Below are 6,323 nucleotides of genomic sequence, written 5' to 3'. Positions count from 1 at the left end.
GCAGTGGAATAAAATGGAGCATGAAAATGATCATTCATCATTCCTTGTGAGGAGTCTCTGAAGTATCTGCATCAATGTAGTAGTGATTGCCATGTCGGTAAAGATCCACCAAAGAGTGTTGTGGTGAACTGCCTGGTTGCTATGAGCTGTGAGCATCAGGGAGAGTCTGAGTTCAGATACATGGCTCTGTGTATGACACCAGCATGTTCCTTCTCTCATGACCTCAGGTGAATTCAGTCCCTCAGTTGTGTCCAACACTTTGCGACCCCACGCACTCAGCATGCCAGGCTCCCCAGCCCATCAGCAACTCCCAGAGCTTGTTCAAACTCATGTCCATGGAGTCAGTGATGCCATGCAATCATCTCATCCTCTGTTGTGCCCTTCTCCTCCTGCTTTCAATCATTCTCAGCATCAGGGGCTTTTGAATAAGTTGGCTCTTCACATCAGGTGGCCAAAGTATTGGAGTTTTAGCTTCAGCATCAGTCTTTCCAATGAATATTCAGGACTGATTTCCTTTAGGATGGACTGGTTGGATCTCCTTGCAGTCCAAGGCATTCTCAAGGGTCTTCTCCAACACCACAGTTCAGAAGCATCAATTCTTAGGCGTTCAGCTTTTTTATAGTCCAAATCTCACATCCATACATGACTACTAGAAAAACTATGGCTTTAACCAGATGGACCTTTGTCAGAAAAGTAACATCTCTGCTTTTTAATATGCTGTCTAGGTTTGTGATAACTTTTCTTTCAAGGAGCAAGTGTCTTTTAATTTCCTGGCTGCAGTCACTATCTGCAGTGATTTTGGAGCCCAAGAAAATAAAGTCAGTTTCTCTTTGCATTGTTTCCCCATGTATTTTCCATGAAGTGATGGGACCGGATGCCATGATCTTCGTTTTCTGAATGTTTTAACTTTTCAACCAGCTTTTTCACTCTCCTGTTTCACTTTCATCTTTAGTGAAAGTGTTCCTTTGGTTCCTCTTTGCTTTCTGCCATAAGGGTGGTGTCATTTGCATGTCTGAGGTTATTGCTATTTCTCCCAGCAATCTTGATTCCAGCTTGTGCTTCATCCAGCCTGTCATTTCACATGATGTACTCTGGATATAAGTTGAATAAGCAGGGTGACAGTATACAGTCTTGATATACCCTTTCCCCAGTTTGGAACCAGTCATTTGTTCCATGTCCAGTTTTCACTGTTGCTTCTTGACCTGCATACAGATTTCTCAGGAGGCAGGTAAGATATTCTGGTATTCCCATCTCTTGAAGCATTTTCCACAGTCTGTTGTGATCCACAAAGTCAAAGGCTTTAGCCTAGTCAATGCAGTAGAAGTAGATGTTTTCTGGAATCATGACCTAGTTGAGGACAATCAGGGGTGAGGCATCCTCTTGAGTTTAATATAGTGCTGGGCAAAGGCTGAAAAGTGTGTTGCACTTGCTACCTGAATCCCCAGACCACGTGTGCCTTTAAGGTAGGAGACACTAGTGGTTTTAGCAACAAACTCAGTATGACTGGCACCAGCAGGAGTAGAGTGAAAATACCAGCCACTGTCTATTATAATTCCGGGAAATGGGGCCCAGATGAAGCAAAATCGCTTGGTCATTTGTAAATGCCTTCCAGTAGTAGGAGGAAATCTGAGAAACTGCTTTGGCTAAAATGATTGTTGAGGACTTCCCTGGTGGTGCAGTGAATAAGAATCTTTCCTCAGGAGAGACAGGTTTGATCCCTGGTCCAGGAAGTGTCCACCTGCCACAGAACAACTAAGACAGCGCTCCACTGTTCCTGATACCCTGCTCTAGAGCCCACGTGCTGCAGCTGCTGAAGCCTGCATGCTGGAGCCCGAAGAAGACTCACAGGAAGGAAACCAGGAGCTGCGAGGAAGAGTGAGCCCCACTGCCCACAACTAGAGAAAGTCCCAGCAATGCACTGAGGACCCAGGGTAGCCAAATGTGGATGAATAAATAAATAACAAAAAATACCCAGGGTCTAGTGGGGCTGCTGAAACAGGAGTTCTCTGCTCTTTCTCCTGCAGACAGGACGTAGCTAAAGGGAAGGGAGAGGGACTTCTGAGGTGGTCCAGTGGTTAAGACTCCACCCGCCGATGCAGGGGACATGGGTTCGATCCCTGTTCCAGAAAGTAGGATCCCACCTGCCTTGGGGCAACTAAGGCCGTGCACCATAACTACTGAAGCCCATGTGCCTTAGAGCCTGCTCTGTAACAAGAAAAGCCACCACAATGACAAACCCATGCACCACAACTAGATAAAGACTGCACACAGCAATGAAGAGCCAAAGATAAATAAATAATTTAAAAAACAAGCAATTTAAAAAAAGATAGAAATAAAAGGAAAGGAGAGCCCTAAAAGACCTCAGCAAAACTGCAGGGGAAGGGGAATAAAGCGTGTACCCACACTCAGGGAAGAAATCTCCACATATCTTCAAATTAACATGCACGTTGCTCTCCAGTCATGAGAAGGGGACTGGATTCAAATCTAGGGACCTGAAGATGGACCCATGAGTTGGGTCATCCCTCCTGCTGACCTCCAGGTAGCCAAGCTCTGAAGGGGTTCAGAAGCAGGAGAACTTCTCTCTTAAAAGTGTCTTTTTAAGATGTCAGAATGTTAGAAAAGTATCCACTGCGTAGTGGATGCAGAACTGAGTGAGAACCGGGTGAAGGGTGGGAATGCTGCCACGCTTGGAGACTGAGATGGACGTGCTGAGGCCTAATAAAATGATACGTGCTACTTGAAGATCTACTATAGCTGCGATATTCATCTGTTTTGACAAAAACTTTGAACTCAAATAAACTCTCCCACTGGCTGGTGACCTTGCAGAAGGATTTAACACCTCACTGAGACTGCACATGGCCTGACTTGACAACATCAATGCAAGGCATAGGGGTCAAACAGCCATCAGTGATGGAAATGTTCACAGCGCAGCCACACAGGGCCTGCAGGAAAATGAAGAGAGAATGAGGAAAGGGTTAGGGATTGAGTGGGTGGGAAGAAGGCAAACTAACAAAATGGGAAAGAAGATCCCTTGGGTGGGGAGGAACAGGAGTATCCCTATAACTTATCACTAATCAAGACTGGCGTGCTGCAATCCATGGGGTCGCAAAGAGTTGGACAGGACTGAGCGACTGAACTGAACTGAATCAAACTTCTCCCACTCCCTGATTCCCTTCCCAACCATCTGGTTCTGGCGCCACCTGCTCGTGACTGACTAGAACACTGACAAAGTGATGGACTTGGCGCCATCCTGACAAGTGCGTGAGTGTAGCCTGGGGACAGATAGTGTTAGAGGGAAAGCCAGCCTTTGAGAACAATCAGGGATGTTCTGAGGCATCCCAAACTCCTTTTTGGCCTTCCTTACAGCCATTCTTTCTGATATCGTGCAGGATCTTGTACTCAAGGCCAACACCTGGCCGATCAGGGGTGAGGTGTCCTCTGCGGGCTTCCCAGGTGGCATTAGCGGTAAAGAACTCACCTGCCAATGCAGGAGACATAAGAGACCTGGGTTCACTCCACTATTCTTGCCTTGAGAATCCCATGGACAGAGGCGCCTGACAGGCTACAGTCCATAGGGTTGCAGAGTCAGACATGACTGAAGCGACTTAGCACGCACTAGCTGGGATCATTAGTTATAAGCTTGATACAGTCATGGGATATCTTCTTCAGGACACAGAAAGCACATGCACCACAGGTGGTTCTGCGATTTATCACAAGAGTGCAATCTTTCTGGGCTTACCTTGGACTGCTACTCAACCAACTGAAGCCAAGGTGACCAAAGATTCTAAAGACTTTCCACATCCCTCTCCAACAATACGACCTGGGTTAACACCATTGAAGGGCAGAGTGGCGTGATGGCTGAAAAAGAAGAGCCACAAAGAAGTGGAGTCACCTCAAAGGAGGAGTCCCCATGAAATTGAAAACAGAGCCACTGAGCTACCTGTGTTGCCATTTCCACCTGGAGGAGAGAGGAGGTTGGGGTCAGTGTAACCACACCAGTCTCTTCAGCTGCCTTGGTGCCCATATCCAGGCCATGGGAATCAGCCTTTATCGCCTACAGATAAGTTCATACAGAGCAAGTAAAGCCTGGGGAGAATTACTACCTGCTTTTTTGTTATACAATGAATAACCCTTCTCACACATTCAAAAACAGTCTGATTCTTCTAACTTGAAGTTTAGACAGGATGAGTAACCACACACGCAGAAGACCCAGGACTAGGGAACCTGGAGGAGGAGTGTCTCAGGACAGTGACCTTCGTTTTGCTCCCATTGACGAAGACTACTCACCAGGAGAGGCAGTGGCTTGGAGTGCCCATGACTGGCCATGGGTCACATGACAAGTTACACCTGACTCACAGACCTTTGCTTTTCCATAGGAGCTGGTCTGAAGTCATACACTAATACAGCCTAGCATCCCACCCTCTGACCTCCACCTTCAATTTCTCCAAATTGTCTAAATTGCCCTCCAGCCACCAATTAGTCAAGGAATTACAGTCTGTGGGTCCTTAGTTTCTTCTTCTCCATCACCAGACTCTGATCTGTACTCTCTCTCCACGTAGATGTTATTGGCTGAAATGTGTACTCCACACAAATTTGTTTATTAAAATCTCAACCTCCAGTACCTAAGAATGCAATGGGATTTGGAGGTAAGGCCTTTAAAGAGGTGATTAAGTTAAAATGAGACCCTTAGGGTGGGGTCCTAATCTAATATGACTAGTATCTCCCCACCTTCCTCCCAACCCTGCTGGATCTTAGTTCCCCTACCAGGGATTGAACCCATGCCCCTTGAAGTGGACGTGCAGAGTGCTAACCACTGAGCCACCTGGTGTCTTACTGGTGTCCTCATAAAAGGAAGAGATACCAGGGATGGGCACACACAGAGGAAAGGCCATGTGAGGATACAACAAGAAGGCAGCCATGTGCAAGCCAAGGAGAGAGGCCTCTGGAGAAACCAAATCTGCCTGCGCCTCAATCTTGGATTTCTAGCCTCCAGAACTTTGAGAAAATAATTCTCTGTTGTCTAAGCCATCCAGTCGGCGGCATTTTGTTATGGCAGCTCCTGGAAACTAACAGAGCGGACTTCCTGGTCCATCAGTTGAGCCACATTTTTCACGCCCTCCCGTCACTCTTGTGTCATCACTCCTGTCTGGCAGAAGTCAAACCCTCGGCCTCTTCCACACCTGACCTCAGGTACGTGGTGGAGACCTATTAGATAAAATCACACAAACGGATATATCGTACTACCGTAGTCCTATGGTCTACGACTAATGGGCCTCTCCAGTACTACATGGAATTCATAATTTCAGTCACCCTCTATCTTTGGTAAGTTTCTTCTCTGTGCACTGAAGGCTTCCCAGATGGTGTAGTGGTGAAGAATCCACCTGCCAATGCAGAAGATGCGGGTTCCATCCCTGGGTTGGGAAGACCCCCTGGAGAAGCAACATACTCCAGTAATCTTGCCTGCAAAACCCCATGGACAGAGGAGCCTGGTGGGCTACAGTCCACGGGGTCACAGAGAGTGAGGCACACACACACAGGTGCACCTAGGATACATAATTGAATAAAGTCATAAAGCTCCCTGGTTTCTTGGAGCTTATATCATTGGTTCCACCATCAACTCTCTTATTCTTCACAAATGATTTCAAACATTCTCCTCTTTGACAAACTTCCATCCCCCCAGTTGCAGGGAGCCGGCCTGACTGCTCAGGCCCCTTCTCGGCCCTGAGAGAGATCAAGAGGTCCCTCTCTGTCCCGCCACCCCTGATTTGTTAAAGTGCAAATTGGCCTTTCTCACCTCCCTCAAGGAAATCGCTGCAGCCACCATTTGCCCATTTTCCTGACTCTGATAAGATTATCGGGCTCCTGTGAATGGCTTATGTCTAGGTAGTCTTTACCTGATTGTAAGACGCTGGTGCCATGCTCTGTTGGAGTTAAGATAAAACTACTGAGCTAAAACTAGTGTCTGCAGTTCTGCACATATGCAAGTCTTTGATCTAAAATTTGGTGAATCCTGTTAGTATATATATGTATGTTACCCCTCAATAAAGTCGTCGGAATCAGTCACAAGCTGACTCCGTCCCTCTCAGCCCCATCTTTCCTAGTCTTTTATTTCTCAGGTGCTCTGGTGATTGTGTCCTCGACCTGTTCATCTAGCCGGCAGGCCCGGCACCGTCTCAGATGTGCTGGGTGCCACTTCATAAAGGAAGTAAAAGCCACTAGAAGAGAACTTTTTTGTCACCAAAGGATAAAACATTTACCACCTTTCTTCTTCCTCCTTCCTGTTAGAGTGATAAAAGTTTCCCAGACGGTAGTCCTTCTTTGAG

Source organism: Cervus elaphus, chromosome 29, assembly GCF_910594005.1.
Source record: "Cervus elaphus chromosome 29, mCerEla1.1, whole genome shotgun sequence".
In the NCBI taxonomy this organism is placed as follows: domain Eukaryota; kingdom Metazoa; phylum Chordata; class Mammalia; order Artiodactyla; family Cervidae; genus Cervus; species Cervus elaphus.
This window is presented reverse-complemented; position numbering follows the sequence as displayed.